Source organism: Primulina huaijiensis, chromosome 8, assembly GCF_012295235.1.
Source record: "Primulina huaijiensis isolate GDHJ02 chromosome 8, ASM1229523v2, whole genome shotgun sequence".
Classification (NCBI taxonomy): Eukaryota; Viridiplantae; Streptophyta; class Magnoliopsida; order Lamiales; family Gesneriaceae; genus Primulina; species Primulina huaijiensis.
Genome location: NC_133313.1, coordinates 12,395,121 through 12,420,116, shown reverse-complemented (window position 1 = coordinate 12,420,116; position 24,996 = coordinate 12,395,121). Strand labels below are relative to the sequence as shown.

Here is a 24,996-nt window from a genome sequence, read left to right as displayed (position 1 = left end):
TGCAAACAGGTTGTTCAACATAGGAAAGAGAAGGATCGCGTTCCACCTCATCAGGTTGAAGCACATGTGATGGATCTGGTTTATACTTTCTCAACATAGAAACATGAAACACATCATGAATGGCAGATAAAGCTGGTGGCAATGCCAACCGATAGGCAAGATTCCCAACTCGATCAAGGATCTCATATGGACCAACATATCGAGGAGATAACTTCCCTCGCATGCCAAATCGAACAGTTCCTCTAAAGGGAGATATTTTCAAAAACACTTTATCACCTTTCTGGAATTCTAAAGGTCGTCTTCGTTTATTCGCATAACTCGTTTGACGATCCTGAGCAGCTTTCATCCGCTGTCGAATCAACTGAAGCTTATCATTCATTTCCTGTATCATTTCAGGTCCAGTCAATTGTTTTTCACCAATTTCATCCCAGAATAACGGTGACCTACATCGTCTCCTGTACAAGGCTTCAAACGGTGCCACACCAATGCTCGTTTGAAAGCTATTATTATAAGAAAATTCCACCAATGGTAAAGCATCTTGCCATCTCATTCTGAAATCCATCACAATCGCACGTAACATATCCTTTAACGTTTGAATTGTTCGCTCAGTTTGGCCATCAGTTTGAGGATGATAAGCAGTACTCATAACCAAAAGCGTACCCATAGCTTCTTGGAAACTACCCCAGAATTTAGAAGCAAACCTGGGATCACGATCTGATACAATTGAGACTGGAACACCGTGCAGTCTCACAATAGTCTCAATACAAAAACAAGCCATTCTCTTATAAGGATAAGTCCGCTCATATGGAATGAAATATGCAGATTTCGAAAGCCGATCAATAATAACCCAAATAGCATCACAGCCCTTGGGCGAACGTGGTAAATGAGTCACAAAATCCATAGCAATATGTTCCCAATTTCATTTCGAGATTTCAAGACTATGCAGTAACCTTCCAGGTTTCATTATTTCGACTTTCACTTGGTTGCAAACAAGACATTTCGAAATAAATTCAGCAATGTCCTTCTTCATACGTCTCCACCAGAATTGAGGTCTCCACAACAAATACATTTTCCGACCTCCAGGGTGAATACTGTATTTGCTACAATGTGCTTCTCAAAGAAGGGCAGATTTCAAATCAGAATCATTAGGGACAACCAGCCGACCATTAAGTCGTAAAAAACCATCAGAAGAAATCTGAAATCCAGACTGATGTCCTGTAGATACAAGTTCTTTCGACTTTTGGATCTGAGCATCGCTTCGTTGGGCCTTACGTATTTTCGATATCAAGTTCGGCTCAATTTTCAATGCTGACACAGTGACAGAATTCCAATTCGAGTGAAAAGTCCAACCAGAAGTACATATATCCTCATGTACCTTGGAGACAATAACAGAACCTAAAACAGAATCATGAACCTTACGACTCAAGGCATCCGCAGTAACATTCACCGATCCCGGGTGATATTGAATCTCACAATCAAAGTCTTTCAGGAGATTCATCTACCTGCGTTGCCTCATATTCAAATCAGATTGAGAAAAGAGATATGTCAGACTCTTATGATCTGAATAGATAACAAACTTTTTTCCATACAAGTAATGGCGCCAAATCTTCAAAGCAAACACAATGGCGGCCGATTCCAAATCATGAACAGGATAACGAGTTTCATGAGATTTCAGTTGACGAGACGCATAAGCAACCACTTTGCCATGTTTCATCAGAACACAGTCCAAACCTTTACCAGACGCATCTGTACACACTACAAATCCTCCGGTACCTGAGGGAATAGTAAGCACAGGTGTTGTGGTCAATCTCGTCTTCAATACAAGAAAACTAGCTTCACATTCATCCGACCAAATGAATCGCTGATTCTTCTGTGTCAGTTGAGTAATAGGTTTAGCTATTTTTGAAATTCCTTCAATAAAACGACGATAATAACAAGCTAAACCCATGAAGCTACGGATCTCAGGAACATTCGTAGGTCTCGGCCAATTCAATACAGCTTCAACCTTAGCAGGATCAACAGATATGCCATGTCTCGAGATGACGTGGCCTAAAAATACTACTCTATCCATCCATAATTAGCATTTTGACAATTTAGCATATAAATGTCCATTACGAAGAGTTTGAAGTACCAGTCTAAGATGTTCAGCATGCTCTTTTTTCGATTTCGAATATACAAGAATATCATCGATAAATACAATAACGAATCGGTCAAGATAATCACGAAAGACACGATTCATTAAATCCATAAAGACAGCAGGAGCATTCGTGAGACCGAAAGGCATAACCAAGAACTCATAGTGGCCATACCTGGTACGAAAAGCAGTTTTAGGCACATCTTCGTCTCGAACTCGTACTTGATGATATTTAAAACGAAGATCAATCTTAGAGTAAACAGAAGTACCCTGAAACTGATCAAATAAATCATCAATACGAGGAAGTGGATACTTGTTTTTCACATTAGCCCGATTCAATTGCCTATAATCGATACACATTCGCATAGTACCATCTTTATTTCGAACAAATAAAACTGGAGCTCCCCAAGGTGATGCACTCGGTCGAATATATTCCTTATCGAGAAGATCCAGTAATTGTTCTTTCAATTCTTTAAATTTCAGAGGTGCCTTGCAATAAGGATCTTTCGATATAGGCGCAGTTCTCGGCACAAGATCAACACTAAACTCAACTTCTCGCTGAGGAGGAAAATCAGGAATCTCATCGGGAAATACATCCGGGAAATCTTTCGCAACAGGAATCTCAGATAAAGAAGGCTCCTTCTTTGAGACATCAACATCGTAGATATGATAACCCTCATCTCCGCTAATCAAAAGTCGAGACATTTCCAGAGAGGATACCAAAGGAATTTTGTCTTGAGAACCCTTGCCATAAAAATTCCACTTTGGTCCATCAACAGGTCGAAATCGAACCACTCCATGAAAACGATCGACAGTAGCTTAAGATATACATGCCAACAATACAATCAAAGTCGTGCATTGGGAGGACAATCAAATTCAGGAATAGCTCATTGTCCTCGTATATCAATACACAATTATGCACAACTTGCTCAGACAGAATAATCTTTCCTGCTGGCGTGGCTATTGACAAAGTATCATACAATGGGGTACTCATAATGTCATGGGATGCAAAAAATGCATGAGATATGAATGAGTGGGATGCTCCTGTATCAAATAAAACACGTGCAGGATAATCACAAAGCATGCAAATACCTGCAATCACACCACCAGGAGCTTCCTTAGCCTGATCTTCGGTCATGGCATACACTCTAACTTGAGGAGGAACTTGGGTACTCTGACTACATGGTCCTCGATATCGTGGAACATTTGACTGCTGAAAATAGGGAACATGAAAAACAGGCTCATCATACTAGGGCCACCTCTAAATCCTTGCTAGGCTTGAGATGAAGACATACCCCTATTCGGACATGCACGAGAGAAATGGCATTCCTGTCCACACTGATAACAAGTGCCAAACATACCTCGACACTGCTCGATAGTATGTTTGCCTCTACAATGGCTACAATAAGGAGAAATCACGGGACTCCCTCTCTGGGACCCATTGGAACTCGAAGAAGATGAGGAAACAATGGAACCAGTCTTCTTAAACTTCCTACCTCTCGAACGCAAGGTAGGCTGCTGAGCTATCACTGGCGGTAGAGGAGTGTACTGAGGACCTCCTCGTTTTAGTCCAGCTTCAGCTGCCTTTGCTCGTTCAACAGCCTCTGCGTAGCTGGTAGGCAAACCAGAAATGACAAAAGTATATATAGTAGGATGCAATCCATTCAAAAACCTGTTATATTTTGCTTTTGCATTGGCAGCTACGTGAGGTGCATACTTCAACAACGTCGAAAACTTCGAAACATATTCCGCAACAGTCATCGTTCCCTGCTGCAGACTATTAAATTCATTCTCCTGAGCAGTGTAATATAAAAGAGGGGAATACTGCTCCAAAAATGGGGCCTTGAAGACATCCCAGGTGACTTCAATCCTGGCCTATTTTTATCCAATCTCAGCGGCTTCCCACCAAGATTTTGCTCGGTCTTTCAGTTGGTAGAGAGCAAGTTTCATTCGCCGAGCCTTAGAGTATTCCACAATAATAAACAAGTGCTCGATATCCTTTAACCATGCCTCTGCTCTTTCTGCACTCTCAGTGCCAAAGAACCTCGGTGGTTTCAAATCCTGGAAACGAGCCATCACCAGATCCATGGACAATCCTTCGAATTGTCCAACTATCCTCTCAGTACTGCTACTCGCAGTTTCATTCGTGGGATCCATCTACAAATAGGAGGATCAATATCACAAATCAATATAAATTTCACATCATTATCATCTCATATCATCAATCTCACCAACAACTTACTCAAACTAAATCAAGTAGGAGAAAGTAATACAAATAAATCAAACACAAGCGCACAATTCATTTGAGCTTATTCAAGTGTACACAAGACTCAATTGAGCATTCCCAGCTACACTCTGATACCACTCAGTGTGGGGCTCTTAACTCCTAATCATTATTACAATGCAATTTAATTAGGGTTAATTAATTACATCGGAAAACGAGTTTAAATTTCTTTACAATGAGCCCAAAATATGTTATCTGAATACTAAAAATAGTATTTCATCTCACATCATAACATATGCCCACACATAATCAAAACAACTCATACAACAACAAATCATATCCTCGGGACATGCCCCGATATATAGATACATAAACATATATACTGGGAAAGACCACTAAACCTCAACTCAAACTGTGACTCCCTCCAGAAGTACCCTATCCGGTCTCCTGATATCCTGGAGTACCTGTCATTGTCCACATACAAAGACAAGAACAGCCCCGTCTGGGGTGAGCAAAGCTCAGTCTGAAACAACCAAAATATATACCAAAGATAACTAAACAATGATATATGATATGCAATGCATGTATGTCGTGGAGGTATCCGGTCAAATGCCCATCCACTGAGCACATGTCAGAATCAATCGAATCGCTATCAAATCAATGCTCGAGCTGGCACACCGACCTCAATCAGGGATACTCATATAATAACGTCGACAAAGTGTCATCAAATCCCAAATCTCAATCAATCATTGGGGCCACAAATGACAATGCTTTAAGGGTAATGTAATACCAAACATAGCATTGTGTTCACAAACCACATAATCAAATCAAATCATATCAGGATATCCAAGGATCATAGCTCAACGTGCATGTCATGTATGCCACATCAACTCAACAAATAAGGCATATAGACAAGTATCTCAATTCAATCAATCAAACATATTCATATAATACAGATACCTGTCGTATGTTATCTGGTCGCAACATACCTCAATTCTTCGTTCCAGTTGATGTAGCTTGAAGATATCAGTATAATAACATATCTACATCAATAACATATTCATTTCAATCAATAACTTCATTCAAAATCAACAATATAAGTTTCAAATATCTTTTGAAACTTCAAAAATTCATATCAAAGTCAAATCATATCATAATTCCATTCCGACTTTAAATTTTAGTTTCTTGTTGGTTATTCTACCGCATATGTTTATCAGAATTAATAATAACTGACAAATAGTTATTCAATCTCAATCCAACGATTAAAATTCTCTAATTATAATAAATTGAGAATAATTCAAAATAACATCACTATAATCATCTCTTCTTCGTTCAAATCATATGCTATTCAACAGTTTTCAATTTCTGTATGATTTAACAATTTATCGGATGTATTCCAAAAATCGACGAATTTCAAACATCACCAAAAATATAAAATTTATACCTCAAATCGAAGACCTCGTGTCAAGGATCGCGGAACTGAAGTCGGTTTGTCGATTGGATAAACCGATAAGTCGCACGATCGAAAAGAAAATTCGAAAACTCTCTTCTCCTATTTCTCTCACCTCTCTCGTTTTTCTCTCCTGTCAAAACTTTCTGTTGAAATGAAACTTTCTCGTAAGTTTCTGATTTATCTTTTTATTTTTTATTTTTTTTATATTTAATATTTAACATTTTAACATCGGTATATCTTTTTGGATCAGTCAAACAATCACATTTCCCAAAACTCAAAGCATGAAACTTCTATATCTTTTAGTTCTCTACGTTATATCCAAATTTCAAATCATTTGGACTTCATATGACAAAGATATGTCGCTAATTATCATTTTGCCCGTAAAATTAATTCATTAATTTTCAACTTATTTACGAAAATTTTATCAAAATAAATTGAATATTTTTCAACTTATTTACAAAAATGTCATCAATACTATTTTAGTCTCGGGGTGTCACAAACGTTTTATCAGTGTTGGATAGATATAAAAAATTGCTTAATCTTTGTCCACATCATGGAACCATTTAAATGTTAGTTTCGTATTACCAACCATTTAAAGTGAATGCCTTGATTTATTATATATGAATATATCATAATATTAATTTATTGATACCGTTTAAATGTTAGTTTGGTATTACCAACCATTTAAAGTGGATGCCTTGATTTATTATATATGAATGTACTATAATATTAATTTCTTGGTACCATTTAAATGTTTGTTTGGTGTGAGAACATTGATTTAGTATTTACAAATATATATATAGAACAATAAATACTTGACGACATTTATAAGTTTTGGTATATATTATATACTTATAAGATAATAATAAATAAAATAATATAAATATGATTATTTAATATATTGGAACCATTTTATTAAGTGGATTTCAATAATGTTCATTAATGTTCACTTTATTAAAATATCAAGAGTGAATCCTTTAATCTCAACTACTTAAATTAAAATTTGAACAATTAAAAATTACCAATTAAAGATTCAAACAACTAAAAAAAAACCAAAACAAAACAAAAGGACATTGTAGTGGACTTTTAATTACATTAGCTTCCTTGTGGATACGATATTCGGACTCATCGAATTATACTACTTTTGGACAACCTGATCAATGGAGTGCAATAATCAAAGTCGCATCATGTTTTTGACGTCGTTGCCAGGGAAATATAATTTAATTTCAAATATATTTAATCTTGTTTATAGTTTATTTTTTTCTTTCTTTGAATTTTTATTGATTTTGTGTATTTTTCTTCTTTTTCTTTTGCATTGGCATGAGAATTTGGTAACGTACACCTAGTGGTCGACTCATTCGAAATAAACCTTTATTTTTACAAAACATGGCGGAAGAACCCATCCACGAAAATGAAGATGAAATTCAATCTCAACATGATCATGATAGACGAAGAACACTTAGAGATTACTTGAATCCTACACTTACTAGTGCACTTTTATGTCTAGTTTTTCCCCCTGATGCATCTCATTTTAATTTTAAGCCTGATATTATCCAACTTTTACCTAACTTTTATGGCTTAGATTCTGAAAATCCATATATTCATTCACGAGAATTTGAAGAAGTGTGCAACACATATAATGATCTAAATTGTAGTATGAACACCATTCGACTTAAGCTTTTTCCTTTTTCTCTAAAAGATAAAGCTAAAACTTGGCTACAAAATCTTAGATTGGGATACGTTCGAACTTGGGATGAATTGCTACAACAATTTTTGAAAAAGTTTTTTTCATCTCATAGACCAAATTCTTTCAAAAGGCAAATCATCACTTTCACTCAAAAACAAGGAGAAACGTTTTATCAGTGTTGGGATAGGTATAAATAATTGCTTAATCTTTGTCCACATCATGGTTTTGAAATTTGGAGAGTCGTTTCTCAATTTTATGATGTCTTAACATCTAAAGATAGGCAAATGATTGAATTTATGTGTAATGGGACATTTGAAGATAAATATCCAAACGAGGCAATTGAGTATCTCGATTCGTTAGCTGAAAATATTCAAAATTGGGACACTATAGTCACAATCGAACAATCAAACAAGATTCATGAATCTCCCACATCTGGTGGAGGTATGTTCACCCTCAAAGATGAACATGATCTCCTAGTTAGATTTACCTCTTTGGCAAGAAAATTTGAGGCACTTGAATTGAATAAAAATGGTCAATTAAAATCTGTTCAAGAAATTTCGTGTCACATATGTGATGTCCCACTTTGCCCTCCTTTAAAGAATGTCTCCATGAACAAGCCATTGTTTTGAACAATTTCAAATGGCCAAATTTTGAACCATTTTCTCAAAATTACAATCCAGGTTGACGAAATCATCCAAATTTTAGTTGGAGGAATGATAATGCTGCACAATTTTCACAACCATATTTCCAAAATGAACAAAATTTTCAAAATTATGCACCTTATGTGAAAGGGGATTGGTTATGGTGCCCAGTTGCGCAACGGAAGTTTAAAATTTGTTTCAACAAGAACATGAAAAACCGAGCACCCACTAAGTGTGTAGCAAATACGAAAACACGAAAATGACGTTCATAGTGTGTTTAGAAATATTACCTATCAATCACAAGGACTGATGTTTGACTCCAACTAAGTTGTAAACAACTTAGCTCTTGAAGAAAGACAATCTACAAGCTTCTCCTTTGAGCACTCCTTGCTAAAAAATTAAGCCCACCACCAACTAGGTAGATACCCTCTAATTTTGCACTAGAAAAATTAGAGGATTTTTTTTTGAGAAGACCCCTTTTTCCTCAACTATTGAAGAAGAAAGTTGAAGGAAAATTGGAGAGAAAAACTTGCAAAGTTTTGGCCAAGGTGAGTGTAGAGAGAAGGAGGAGTGTTTTCTTGGTTGTTGAAAAAGTTAGACTAGGCATGTGCATGCCATGCCTTGGTTATTGAAAAAGTTGTCTCCCAATCCTTCACCTTCCATGCATGCATTCTATTTGGGTTTGTAACAATTACAAAGCCCATGGATTTTTATTTAAATATCTCAAACACATTTGATACCATTTAAACTTTACTTGATTTAACTCAAACCCACTAGGTGAATAATTATTTACAATTGGGTTCTACAAGGCCCAATGTTATTTACTTAATTCAACACTTGAATTAATTTAATTATTTGGACTCTACTAGGTCCACTAGTGTTTAATTAATTCAACACTTGAATTAATTTAATTTAGTCTATAATAATGTTTATGAAGATCAAAATTTTCAAATACATTATTTATTTGGTCAACTTTTAATTTAGGAACACTTCCACAAATTAAAAGTTACATTTCCCTCATAGAAGTCATATTTCAATTTTTCCTTATGCTTATAAACTCCTTTATAAGCCGTTCAACACATTGAACTATTTTACTTCTCAACGGGATCTACAAAGCTAGTACTTGTGTTGCCCTCAATGGTTCATTGATACAACTAGCAGTGGGTTCACATCTCCATGTGATTCGTACTAAACATGTCCTTATACGAGCATACCCCAATTGCTCCATTCTTAATTATCACCTCCTTGATAACAAGAACGTCAGAACTCAAGTCTGATAGTACCCAACCAATCATGTTAAACGCCTAGCAGCATCGCTTACATGATTCCCTAGGTATCAAATGATAGTGCCTGCAAGAACCATTCAATTATGGTTAGCGTACAGTACGGTCCCTTCATCTCATATATCCCGGCCGATTCGACAACCATTGGTATATTGAGAGTTGTCAATGAATCCATACTATGTGTCATGTCGTAGTTGCATCGATGGTGTAATCTATGAAACACCTTTCATAATTACCACCATACTCTGATCAGAGATTGCATACTACATACACATAGGATATCCATACCCGAAGGTAAGCGGTGAATCCCCTACTACAATGCATCGAATCTTATATGTTTCGACAAAACACCCAACCTGGCCACCTTATGACCCCATATGAGTCGGTAAACAAGTCAAAGTGCAATGCTAGCACATAAAGTCTCAATGTTGTCCCGGGTCATAAAGACTAATGGTGTACAACCATAAACTAGGACGTTTCAACTCGATAAGTGAGAAACACTTGGAAAGTCCTTTATGGAGGGTTGTTCAGTGTACTCTACAATGAGCACCTATCTGCATGCTCGGACATCACAATGTCCCCTACCAATGAAACATGGTACTCACATCGCAGATACTAGTCATTAACTCGAGCGGCCTATATCCTTCTTAACGGCGGCTGAATGGACTAGGAACTGTTTAGAATATACAGTATTCCAAATATGAGTTTCATGATACTCAACATATGAGCATCTCATATTCTTTCTACTATTTGTATATTCAAGGACTTTATCTATGCAACTAGCATGGGTATACAGATAAAGAAGTACCAAAAAAATAATTTCAAATATTATTAAAATAAAGATTGTTTATACATAGAGTTTCATTGTGAACACTCGGCCAACACTTAGCTCTACGTGCGCCTACTCTAACATTATGTTCCTCCACCTAAAAGGAACTTGGAAGATATATTGAATTCTTTCTTTGCAAAGCAAGAGTCTTTCAATACTCAAACTGCTCAAACCATGACAGATTTGAAAGATACTTTTGCTAAATTTGCATCTGCACTTAATGTTTATGAAAAAGGTAAATTTCCTTCACAACCACATCCTAATCCCAAGGATCATCATTCACAAACTAGAACTTTTGGAACTCAATCGATGGATAAGGTAAAATCAGTTATTATAATTTGTAGTGGTAAGATTGTGGAAAAATCCATTCTTGAACCTTGTGAAGATGATGATAAATCAACTCCAAAGGGTAAGGAAGTAGAACCCATTACTTGCGAAGAGGAGGATCAACAGACAGTGTCACCACCATTCCCTCATGCATTGAAAAATACAAAAAATTTGAATTATGATATATATTATATTTATAAACAAGTAAAAGTAAATATTCCTTTATTAGATGCAATAAAACAGGTACCATCATATGCCAAATTTTTGAAATACTTGTGCACTGTGAAAAGAAAATTGAATGTGAAAAAGAAAGCATTTTTAGCCGAACAAGTAAGTTCAATCATTCAAAATAATAATGCTTTGAAATACAAAGACCCTGGTTGTCCTACTATTTCATGTTTTATTGGAGAATGAAAGATTAAAAAAGATTTGCTTGATCTTGGAGCTTGTATGAATTTACTTCTATATTCAGTTTATCAAGAACTCAATCTAGGAGAGTTAAACCTACTTCGGTAACACTTGCCGATAGATCTGTTAAAGTTCCAAGAGATTTGGTAGAAGACGTGTTGCTCCAAGTTGATAACTTTGTATATCCTGCCGATTTCATAGTTTTAGATACAAAACCTATCGAATCTTGTAATGCAATTCTTGTAATTTTGGATCGTCCATTTTTACCAACTTCTAATGCTCTTATAAATTGCAGGAATGGAATAATGAAGTTTTCATTTGGTAACATGACCTTGGAATTTAATGTTTTTATTCTTTGTAAGCAAACCACATGACAAAAGAAATGAAAGTGAAGATGAAAATCTTATTGAAACTCTTGTGGAAGAAAACATTCAAGAAGGGAGTACTCGTGACCAATTAGATATTTGTTCAATTGATATTGTAAAAGAAAATATTGAAATTGATCTTGATGATTTTATCAGGTATCACTCGTTACCAGGATCAGAGAAAGAATTTGAGGTAAAATATGAGAACAAAGATGAACCACCCATATTAGAGTTAAAACCCTTGCCAAAAGAATTAAAGTATGCATTTCTTGGAGAAGATGAAACATATCCGGTGGTAATTTCTTCCAAACTAGCAAGTGATCAAGAAGGTAAATAAGACCTTTTTATCAAAAGCAAAAGTTGATGTCATTGCCAATTTACCCCCTCCAAAAACCATTAAAGATATTCGCTCATTTTTTAGATATGATGGATTTTATAAGAGGTTTATAAAGGACTTTATTTTGATCTCTAAACCCATTTGTAACCTCTTAACAAAAGACACTGCATTTGAATGGACTCAAGAATGTAGAAATGCTTTTGATAAAATCATTCGACATTTAACATCAGCTCCTATCATGCAACCTCCTGATTGTTTTTTACCATTTGAAATCATGTGCGACGCGAGTGATTATGCAGTCGGTGCAGTATTGGGTTAAAGAAGAAATGGTAAGAATTATGTGATATATTATGCAAGTAGAACTTTAAACAATTCTCAAATGAATTACTCCACAACTGAAAAAGAACTACTTGCGGTAATATTTGCATTAGATAAATTTCGTTTTAATTTATTGGATCAACGACTATTGTGTTTACTGATCATTCTGCTTTTAGATATTTATTGACCAAAAAGGATGCAAAGCCACGACTGATACGATGGATTTTGTTGCTCCAATAATTTGACATTGCGATCATAGATAAAAAAAGAACCGAGAATGTCGTAGCCGACCATTTATCGAGACTAGTAACAGGATCATCTTGTGAAATGACACCAATTAATGATAATTTTCTTGATGAACATCTATTTTTAGTTACCACTATACCTTGGTTTGCTAATATAGTAAATTTTCTTGTGACAAGAAAAATGCCACCGCAATGGAGTTCCCAAGATAAAAGAAAATTTTTTAATGAGGTAAAAAACTTTTATTGGGATGATCGGTATCAGTTCAAATATTGTCCAGATCAAATTTTTCGACGTTGCATACCCGACAATGAAGTAAGTAGTGTCATTAAATTTTGTCATTCAGAAGTGTGCGGAGGACATTTTTTTTCAAAGAAAACGTTTGCAAAAATCTTGCAGTGTGGATTTTATTAGCCCACTTTGTTTAAAGACACTCACGAAATTTGCAAGATATGTGAAAATTGTCAAAAATTGGGTGTGATTTCAAAAAAAAACATGATGCCTTTGAATTCTATCATTGAAATTGAAATCTTTGACTGTTGGGGAATTTATTTCTGGGACCTTTTCCACCGTCGTTTGGATACTTATATATTTTGGTTGCAGTTGATTATGTTTCCAAATGGATAGAGGTAATTCCATTTCGAACTAATGATCATAAAATCGTCATCAAATTTTTGAAAGAAAATATTTTTAGTAGATTTGGAATTCATCGAGCCATGATAAGTGATGGGGGAACTCACTTTGTTAATAAACCATTTGCTTCATTAATGAAAAAATATGGTATTACTCACAAAGTAATTACTCCTTCTCATCCTCAAACAAATGGACAAGTTGAATTAGTTAATAGGGAGATAAAGCAAATTTTGGAAAAAAATGTTAACCCAAATAAAAAAGATTGGTCTCTGCGACTTAATGATGCACTTTGGGAATATCGAAAAACTTTTAAAACATCATTGAATATGTCTCCCTATAGGTTGGTTTACGAAAAACATTTGCTTGTGGAATTGGAACATAAAGCTTATTGGGCGATCAAAACTTTTAATTCAAGTATGGATGATGCCAGCAAATTACGCAAATTGCAACTTAATGAACTTGATGAACTCAGAAATGACGCGTATGAGAATTCAAGGATTTATAAAGCGAAAATCAAATCATTTCATGATAAAACAATTCTTAGAAAATCTTTTGAGATTGGTAAAAAAGTTTTGCTTTATAATTCTCGACTTCACATATTCCCAGGAAAATTCCGATCAATATGAACATGCCAATTTGTTGTAAAGCATGTGTATCCTTATGGAGATGTGGACATTGAAAATCCTAAAAATGGTGACGTTTTTAAAGTAAATGGACAAAGGCTTAAACCATTTTTAGAAAATGAAATCTTTCAAGAAGAGTTTATTTTCGTTTCTGATCCATGATTTTTGGTGTGTTGTATTTAATTTTGTTTGTTTTTATTTGAGGTTTTCTTAATCTTTTTATTTTCCTGGTCAAATGGCGTATTACTGTACTCCTTGACTCTCATAGTAGGTTAAATCAGTTTCCCACAATTAAAGATACAAAAAAATCATTTCTTTTCTTTTAAAAATGGATGAAATTCTCTCACAAATTTGTAAATATTTTCCCTTTGTTTCTAAAAATGTTCTAAGACAAATTTATGCTGGAAGGTGTGAAAGATTGAGATTGCTAATGCAAAAAGGAATTCCAGAAGATATTTGTCTTATAATAGAAGCTAAGGTCCGATTACGAGGAGAAGTTCAACAATCATTGTTCATTTGGTATTTGCCAGGATTAGGAAAAAGCACTTATGCGAAAAAACGAAGGGTCAAAAGGTTAGGGGTTTGTCATAAGTGTGCAAGATTAACTTGTGACAAACGATGCAGATCTTTGGGATATGTTACCAATAAGAGAGAAGATAAAATTGGTTTTATTAAGAATGGGCTGATTAAAGAGTCTTTAGATAACATCTTATTGACTCTTGAGATGCATTCTAGTGGACACATGCATATTGAACTTTTCCGTTTATGGAAACAATTCCAAGACGAGCGTCATCGTAATAGTTTTGGGAATCGACTAAAAAAGACCATGTTTGCCAATTTATAAGAAAATTGGATGGGAAGCATATCCCCGACTCATAGAAGGCGTTGAAGCCGTTTCTGGACGTAAAACCAGAGAAAAATTGTGAGCCACAATCACACTACTGTCTATATGCATGTGTGTCATTATTGTTTTTAGTGCTGCTTACAGCTGTGACCCATAGTTTTTTAATGATAACATATTTCCCCTACAAAATCTCTCATGTGTCTCTCTATTTTCGCATACCAAAAAGAAAGTAAAAGCATGGCTGGATCCTCTGTACAAACATTGAAAAATATTTGTTTATTTTGTGGGTCAGGTCCTTGAAAAAATGAAATGTTTGTAGAAGCAGCGAATAATCTTGGAAAAATATTGGCTGAGAGAAAAATTCACTTGGTATATGGGAGAGATAATATTGGATTAATGGGATCTGTTTCAACATCTGCTCATCTTGGAGGTAGTCAGATTTTGGGTATTATTCCTATATCTTTAGCTGAAGAAAATATTACAGGTGTTACGATTGGGGAAGAATTAAAAGTTTCTTCTCTATATGAAATAATCACCAAAATGATTGAAAATTCTGATGCTTTTATCGCACTACCAGGTGGTTTTGGTACATTAGAAGAAATTTTTCACACTGTTTCTTGGGCATAACTTAATATCCATGATAAACCTGTGGGCTTGTTGAATATCAATAATTATTATGACAATTTGTTGACATTTCTTGATAAATCTGTGGAACAGAATTTCATTTCAGAAAATTCACGAAGGATGCTTATCTCTGCTTCGACTGCTGACCAATTAATTGATGATTTGGAAGGTTTTGTTTATAAGCCTGATCCGATGATAACAAAGATCAATTGGTCGCAATCAAACAGTAAGAAAAGAAAGTTGGATCATTGATTCAAAAGTCGTGGATTGGTTTGCGTTTGTTTCAGTTTTCTATCTTCAATAAAATTTCAGGTGATATATATTTCGTTATGTACTGTTTATTAATAGTTATTTTGACATTAAGGATAGCGTCATATTCTGATTGGGGGGAGAACAAACTTATAAAAAAAATATTTATAATATATATATATATTTAAAAAAAATATATTATTTTAAAATAAAACCATGTTTATTGTGTGGGGACACGGACGTTAATTCAATTCTTAATCATTCTTTGGGATTAAATGGATTAATTATATAACTAGGTCTAAATTTTTTTTTCAATAAAGGAGAACCCATCATAACAAGTGTATAAAATCTTATAACAAGTTATGCTTCATTTTAGTTATTGAACAAAATCTATTTCAATAGCTACAACATGATTTACAATACAAAACATGTTCAAAAGAAATCATACAAACTAGTATTCATCAACTACCACTACAAGAAAATTAATTTTTAACAACGCAACAAAGACAACGGTTTTTATTAAAACCGTTGTCTTTTTACTTTTAACAACGGTTTTAACAAAAACCGTTGTCGTAGCCGAAAAAAATCCGCTCAAAGACAACAGTTTCTTTAAAACCGTTGTCTTTGATATATCTACGAAAACGGTTTTTAAAAACCGTTGTCGTCGGTTTTTAAAAACCGTTGTCTATGAGCGTTTTTTTTTTGGGCAACGACAACGGTTTTTAAACTATTGTCTATTAGCGTTTTTCTTCAAGCTACGACAACGGTTTGTAAAAAATCGTTGTCTTTCAACTGGTTTTTCTATAAATTTGTTGTCAATATTACATTCTGCGACCGTTTAAGTTAAATCTGTCGCTAAAATTAGCGACGGTTGTACTATACCGTCACTAATTTAAATCTTGCGACGGTTAAAGTAGAACCGTCGCAAAATTTAGCGACGGTTTTACTTAAAACTGGCGCCGATGTATATATAGCGACGGTTTTAAAAGAACTGTCGCTAAATTTAGCAACGGTGTTTTTAAACCGTCGCTAAATATAGCGACAATTTTTGTAATACCGTCGCTGATCTAAAATCAGCGACGGTTTATAACTAACCGTCGCTATATTTAGCGACGGTTTCTAATATCCGTCGCTAAATATAGCGACAGTTTATGTAAAAGCGTCGCTAATTTTAAATCGACGACAGTTAGAAAATTTACCGTCGCGAATTGCGACGGTTAAAGTCAAAACTGTCGTAAACTGTCTATAAATATCCCCACCCTCGGTCCATTTTCTACCATTCTACTTCACAACACTTAAAATTTTTCTCCCTTACACAATTTTAGTTTCGATTTCCTCTTTAAAATTTAATAAATTTTTAAAATAAAAATATAGTATTTTCAACGATAAATAAAAAATATAGTTCGCATATTAGATTGTGAGTTTTTTTTATATTTATTAAAATATTAAAAGTGAATTTTTTTTTAATTTACTGAATAAATTAGCGACGAAAAGCATACAAAACCGTCGCTAAAATTAGCGACGAAGTTTATAAAACACTGTCGCTAAATGTAGCGACAGTTTAAATTACAACCGTCGCTAATTTTCGCGACGGTTAAGGATGATGACCGTCGCGAATTAATTTTTGTAACTACCACAACACTCCTCAACCGTTGTCTTTTAACGAATTCTTTAACCACATGACGTTTAACAACGGTTTTATATATCTAAGACAACGGTTTTTCACCGTCGTCTTTAGACGTCTTCGACAACGGTTTTTCACCGTTGTCTTTGAGCACACCTTTTAACCACAGGGCTTCTAACAACGGTTTTAAAAGGCCTACGACAACGGGGAAAAACCGTTGTCGTAGGCCTTTTTTCTTGTAGTGTACTTATCAGAGTTGTACAACTAGTTCTACTTCTAAGTCCGAATCACCACTCTATTCTCGATCTGTCATCCTCTTCTTGACCCTGATCCTGTCCCACCTGTTGTCATGCACACATACAAACACAACAACAGCCGGATAACTCCGGTGAAAATTATATTCCAGTATAAACAATTTATACATGTAATTCATATAAGCCTATATCAAAGCATAAGGCATGTATGAAACAACATATATCATAACTAGAACAATGTTTGCTGATTCGGGCATTTCTCAAAGGTTTTGGGCAGAGGCAGTTAACACTGCGTGTTATACTCAGAACAGATCGATGATTAATAAGAATCGTATGAAAATACCATATGAGATCTGACATGGAAGAAAAAGTCTGGTCTCATACTTTAAAATATTCGACTGCAAATGTTTTATTCTCGATAATGGTAAAAATCATTTAAAAACCTTTGATGCAAAATCTGCGGAGGGAATATTTCTTGGATATTCTTCAGTTAGCAAAGCATATAGAGTTTTTAATAAAAATTCTTTGAATGTTGAAGAATCTATCCATGTTGTTTTCGAGGAAAACGCTCTAACTGATAAGCCAACTGATCCAGTTGAGCTAATTGATAGACTTACAGAGATCAGTTTGGAGGATGAAGATGTAGAAGATAATCATATCAATCACAACAACCTCCAAACACCAGAACCAGAAGTACTAGAACAACTAGTTGAACAGGAAGCTATTCCTGATGTTCAGTTGGAGGAGCCTATTGAGAATATTCAACTGCCAACTGATGAAGCTTCAACTGATACAGAAGCAGTTACAAACTTGGATACAATAAACACTGAACTTTGATGGAAGAAATCACATCCTCCGGAATTAGGGATAGGTAATCCATCTGATCCGGTAAGAACAAGAAATCAGATGCTTAATTTATTTATTTATTCAGCTTTCGTATCACAATTGGAACTAAAGAAAACTGATGAAGCTCTTGCTGATCCAAACTGGATAAATGCAATGCAAGAGGAGCTGAATCAGTTTACGCATAACAATGTCTCGAACTTAATTCCAAGACCACTTTCAAAAACTGTTATAGGTACAAAAGGGGTGTATAGGAACAAACTGAACGAAGATGGTTCAGTTGTGCGCAACAAGGCGAGACTAGTAGCACAAGGATATAAGCAGGAAGAAGGAATTGACTATGATGAAACATATGCCCCAGTTGCAAGACTGGAAGCCATCTGAATATTCCTTGCCTATGCATCATTCAAGAACTTCAAAGTTTATCAGATGGATGTGAAGAGCGCATTTTTAAACGTTCAGCTGCAGGAAGAAGTCTATGTGGAGCAATCTCCAGGTTTCATCAATCATACTTTCCTGATCATGTCTACCATTTAAACAAAGCCTTATATGGTCTGAAACAAGCTCCAAGAGCTTGGTATGAAACGCTTTCAAAATTCCTAACTGATCATGATTTTTCAGTTGGGTCAGTTGATAAGACCTTGTTCAAATTCTCTAAGAATGATCATATTCTACTTGTTCAAATTTACGTTGATGATATTATATTTGGGTCAACTAACCCCAAATTATGCGAGAAGTTTGCTAAGTTGATGCATGACAAATTCGAAATGAGCATGATGAGTGAACTGACATTTTTCCTTGGACTGCATGTGAACAAACTGGAAACTGGTATCTTTATCTGTCAGAACAAATATACGAAGGAACTACTCAAGAAATTGGGCATGGAATCATGCTCAGCAGCAAGCACTCCCATGAGTTTATCAGTCAAACTAGACAATGATCAAGGGGGAATATCAGTTGAGGCGACATTATACAGAGGTTTAATAGGTTCATTATTGTAACTAACTGCTAGTCGTCCTGATATTGTATTTGCTGTATGCATGTGTGCTCGATTTCAAGCAAATCCTAAGCAATCACACTTTTAAGCCGCCAAAAGGATTTTAAAATACCTTAAGGGCACACAAAATGTTGGGTTGTGGTATTGTAAAGACTCATCTTTCAATTTAGTTGGATATTCAGATGCAGATTATGCAGGATGTAAGCTTGATCGGAAAAGTACAAGTGGATCATGTCAGTTTCTAGGAGACAGACTGATCTCTTGGTTCAGTAAGAAGCAAACATCCATAGCTACTTCCAGGACTGAAGCAGAATATCTTGCTGCTGGAAGTTGCTGCGCTCAACTGATTTGGATTCAGCAACAACTGAAAGACTATGGAGTCATCGCCAAAGAATCGCCTATATTTTGTGATAATACAAGCACGATTGCTATCACGTATAACCCATTTCTTCACTCAAGGACCAAGCACATCAATGTCAGGCATCACTTCATCAGAGATCATGCCTTGAAGAAGGACATCAGACTGGAATACGTCTCAACTGAGCAACAGGCAGCTGATATCTTCACCAAATCACTACCCGAGAATAAGTTTTCTCACTTTCGCAACATACTTGGTTTAATAGATTTATCTTAATCAGTTTTCCATGATTATATCTCAGTTGCTAATATATTTGTGTTATTTATCTAATTCTTAACTGATGTTAGCTTGTCAGTTTGTTATTATAATTCAGTTAGTCACTTATTTTTCAGCTGATGAGATTAACTATTGCAGAAAAATAAAAGACAAATCTAAAACAAAATGAGTCTTTATTTAAAGAAATTGTTGCGTATTACACCAAAATACTAATCTTGAACAAAAGACCTCCATTTTTTTATCCAATCGGATATTTCGTCAGTTGCAGTCTTAAGAAAGCTATCAGCAACAACTATTCGCTCCAGAATAGTCCTCTCCTTGTGGAGCATCAGCTGGTAGACATAACCATCTTCAAAGAGGTTCACCGTCTCGGCGACGTGCAAACGCTCTCTATACTTTTCCAGCTTTGCCAACACTCTAGGAGTGTTCGCTACTCCACATTCATAGAGGAACTGGAGTTCTTGCAGCTCCTCCCGATAGAGAAGGATTTTATGAAAGACCTCATCTTCCATATCAACTTTACGTTTCTCCAGAGCAGTGTTCATAAACTCTTCAGCGATATCTGGAGTTCTTGAGCTACTTGCACCTGCCATTTTATCTGCTGAATATTCGTAACTGATATGTTTGATACTAACTGAGCCACTTTTATTTATAGCGCAGGGTCAAGGAAGATGAAAGGGCTCAGTCACTGCAGTAGACGATTAACCTTCCAAGCATAAGATTTTATTTAATTAATCTTGCTTAAGTTCGCGTAATATTTATATGCATTTAGTAAGGGGGAATATTTGTTTTAAGAGGTTAACCGAGAAGACAGAAGTTAGTAACTCTTCAGCTGAAAGGACACAGTTTTACAACTGATCGTTAAGTTGAATATTCCACTAATCTTCTCACATACGTTAACCAATTAACCATTTTTTTATATTCCAAATTAAGTGACGTGACTATCTATCAAGCATTAAATGCTATCTTTCAGCAAATGACAAGTTGAAACGTGGCCTTACATAATCCACATGTTTACTACACACGTTCTTACCACATGAACACACGTTTTTATTGCAAAATTTTCATGGACTGACACGTGTCCAATAATACGAACAGTCACGTACAAAAGTATTTTTCCCACTCCATTTCAGTTCTTCTTCTGACGCTTATCCAAATTTCTCAGAGCACAAGCAAATTCAAGACTTATTTTTTGCAGAAAATCATTCAGCTCAAATGGCCAACCAGATTCCAGCGCATATGTTGAATGCTATGGCGATCAATTTCGATTCAGTCCTATCTATCAAAGAAGCCGAGGTCAAGAATGTATTTCAGAAGATTCTATCAGCTGGGCTCAGAACATTCTTGGGACAATCTTCCCAAGAGATCTATCCAAAGGAGCTTTTCTATTTCTACTCTAGTGGATTTATCAATCAGGATGGAAGCATCTCATCTACTGTCAATGGTCAGTTGTTGACCATATCTGAAGACTCCTTTGGTGAGATATTCTTGTTTCCGTCTGATGGATTGGCACACCTTGCTGATGTTAAAGCGTCAAATATTGAAGAAATGCAGACACAACTCTCCGCTGATGGACGGAAAATCAAAGTTTCCGATCCAAAGAAGGAACTAAAGCATGAGGTTCAATTGTTGGCTGACATTGTAGCCTAGGGGTTATTAGCAAAGGCAGGATCCTTTGCTGCTCTTACCTTGGAGAAATTTCAAGCCCTTACCATTATCATGGCAGGACGAAGACTCAACTGGAGGCAACTCACCTTCAACATATTGAAAAACATGTTTCAATCCACCAAACAGTCCAAAGGATTTGCTGTTCAGTTGAGCTATTTGCTGAAAATCAAAGGGTTGGTGGCTGATGATTCTGAAAGATCATCCAAATTCAAAGTTTTCAATGCTAAGAATATTCTACTGCTGATGAAACTTAAAATTAATAATTTATTATATGTTAAAACCTATATTTTAAATTTTAAGTTTTATTAAAATTATAAAATTATGTTATTTTAGTATTATTTGTTTATATTTAAATGTCTTACTAAATATGTTTTATTTTCAGGTTTTCTACGTGTTGGTAAAATAATGATAACTCAAGCTAGAAAATTCAAATGGAGGTGATTCAAACATGTTTGGAATTTTTGAGAAATTATCTACAACTTTGCAGAAGACATGATTGCCTAAAAAGTTAGTTAAGATGATCAAATTGTGAAAATATCAAAAGGACAAATTTACTTTCACCATGATCAGCGTATAGTAAAAAAAATCATAACTATTTCAATATTTAACCAAATGAGGTGAACCAAGTGGCCAAATTCATTGACAGACAATTCCCCACATGTTTGTTGTTTTGAGCAGAGTCAAATTCAGTGATTAAAGTCATGGAACAAAGCATTGAAAGAAGGGACATAGAATTGAAGTTGGAGGAGACAAAGACTACTATTACAATTAATAAAATTTTTGACCCTTTCTCTCATTTGGCTTTTAAATAGAGGCCTTGTGCTAGCTTGAGAATCATTCTATCTCATTGAAAAATATAGTGTGAGTGTGTATAAAAGTTCTAAGTTCCAATATATTTTTCATTTTCCCAATTATGAGTGATGTTTTTAGTGTTGATCAAAAGTAAGCTCATGGAAAGCTAATTCTATTATGTCAAGGTGAAGAGGATGAATTCCTGGTGAAGTAAAATTGTTTATATTTTGTATATTCTTTCTTTATTTNGATATATTTCATTGGGGAAGTTGGTGAAAAATCCCCAATCAAAACATTTGTTTGGGTTCACTCCTTACCTACAAAATTGTGGTACTATGTCATACANGCATTAAAGTGGTTATCTTGATTTGTTGTTAAATTTTGATACAATAAATATTTCATCAATTATTATTNAAACACAAAAAAAAAAAACGACGGCTGGGGACTGAAGGCCAATTTCCCGTATTTCATTGAGACGATAGCGTGGCTCTGCCGGTTGTTCAAAATGAAATATTATGATTTAATACTAATATCTAACAATCTAACATTTACTTTATCGCAACTAACTTTTAATTTCCGTACTTAACATTTACTTTATCGCAACTAGCTTTTACTTTCCGCATCTAACATTTACTTTATCGCAACTAACTTTTACTTTCCGCATCTAACATTTATTTTATCGCAACTAACTTTTATTTTTTGCAACTAACTTTTACTTTCCCGCAACTAACTTATTATATCATATATTTCATTTAGGCAATAGCGTGGCTCTGCCGGTTGTTCTAAATGAAATATAATGATTTAATTTAACATTTACTTTATGCAGGTATATATTTATATAGTTATATATATAATCATAGGTACCATGTATAAAATATCGGTGAATTCGGTATTTTCTATAGTGGGAACTATATTATATTAGGTGTGTGTTTAAATATTTAATTTTCTTGGAACCATTATTTATGGTGGTTTCTTTTGTTTTACTTTTAGTTAAACAATATTGCATAAACCAAGAATAAATCCTCGAGCCTTGACAAAATTTATAATTTGTAAACTTCGTTCTTGCATTTGGTAATCTATAAATTAATAAATTTAAACTTAAAATAACCTCTCTGTGGATCGATCTCGTACTTACGAAATATATTACTTGCAGACAACCTACACTTGGGTGAATTATAATTTAAGTAGTAGCAAGTTTTTGGCGCCGTTGCCGGGGAGGTATAAATTAAGTTTATATTTGTTAATTATGTTTTATTTATAAGTATTTTGTTGTTTTTTTTGTACGAGTATTTGGAGTCGAAAAAAAGTGGTAGACTTATTCGAGTATCTGAAAATAATTTAAACATGGATGATAATTCAAATAATCAAGATAATGATAACAATAATAACAATGATAATAATAATAATCAAGAACATGATCAATTAAAAACTCTTAGGCACCATATGAACCCTATTAGAACTAGTGCCCCATCTTGTTTAGTTTTTCCTCCTGATGCATCTAATTTACACTTTAAACCTTAAATTATTCAACTTTTACCAAATTTTCATGGCTTAGATTTTAAAAATCCATATTTACATCTAAGAGAATTTGAGGAAGTTTGTAACACTTATAATGATCAAAATTGTAGCATGGATATAATTCGATTAAAGCTTTTCCCCTTTTCTTTAAAATATAAAGCTAAAACATGGCTACAAAATTTGAAATCAAGTTCAATAAGATCATGGGAAGAAATGAAACAACAATTTCTCAAAAAGTTTTTTCCTTCCCATGGAACAAACTCTTTTATAAGACAAATTACTACTTTTTCTCAAAAACAAGGATAAACATTTTATCAAAGTTGGGATAGATATAAAGAATTACTTAATACATGCCCACATCATGGTTTTGAAACATGGAGAATAGTTTCTCACTTTTATGAAGGTCTAATACCTAAAGATAGGCAAATGATAGGATTCATGTGTAATGAAACTTTTGAAGATAAAAACCCAAATGAAGCTATGGAGTATTTGGATTCATTAGTAGAAAATGCTCAAAATTGGGATAATATAGGCACAATAGAACCACCAACAACCAAAATCAATAATTCAACAAATGGGGATGGTATCTATAATCTTAAAGATGATATAGATATTCAAGCTAAACTTGCATCTATAGCTAGAAAAATTGAGTCATTAGAAATGAAAAAGAGTGGTCAATTAAAAAGTATTCAAGAAATTGTTTGTCATATATGTGATACACATGATCATGCTACAAAAGATTGTCCAACATTACCTTCATTTAAATAATGTCTCCATGAACAAGCAAATTATGTTAACAATTATAAAAAACCAATACTAGATTCTTTTTCAACATCATATAATCTTGGATGGAAAAATCATCTTAATTTTAGTTGGAGGAATGATAATAATGCACAACCCTCACAACAATATTTTCAAAAAAACCACAATCATCAAGGTTATATTCCTTATGTTACACCTCCAAGAAAAAACTTTGAAGATGTAATTCATGCATTTATCCAAAAGCAAGAATCTATCAATATTCAAAACAGTCAATCTATGAGTGATTTGAAAGAAACTCTTTCAAAATTTGCATCTGCACTTAATATTCATGTGTGGGGCCCCAGGTCCAATATCTAATACTAATAATTATAATTGTAACAAACCAAATGATCGAGTAAAATACATAATTTGTGGTTCACAAATCTACATAAACATCGTCAATATAATTTAAATGTCTCAAATGTTTGAAATATAATTTTCAACATGCCAAAATAAACTAATGAACCAATGTAATCCCAACATCATAAAATAGCTCCTAAGACCTGAGAATCCCACTCTAACTCGTATTTCGTCGCCTGGAGCTGGAATCTGGCATCCCAAGCCTTGCCTCACCTACCGTCAAGCACATGAAAACTAGAGGTAGCCGACGTGCCGGTGAGTATAAACCCAGTATGATACAATC

At 34.5% G+C, this 24,996-nt stretch overlaps 1 non-coding gene across 1 annotated transcript; it reads right to left on the bottom strand.

Annotated features, from left to right (window-relative positions):
- Positions 1–23,809: 23,809 nt before the first annotated feature.
- On the bottom strand, positions 23,810–23,920 carry LOC140983669 (small nucleolar RNA R71). The gene has a single exon (XR_012176463.1). It is a non-coding gene; the product is annotated as a small nucleolar RNA R71 (small nucleolar RNA).
- Positions 23,921–24,996: the final 1,076 nt, after the last annotated feature.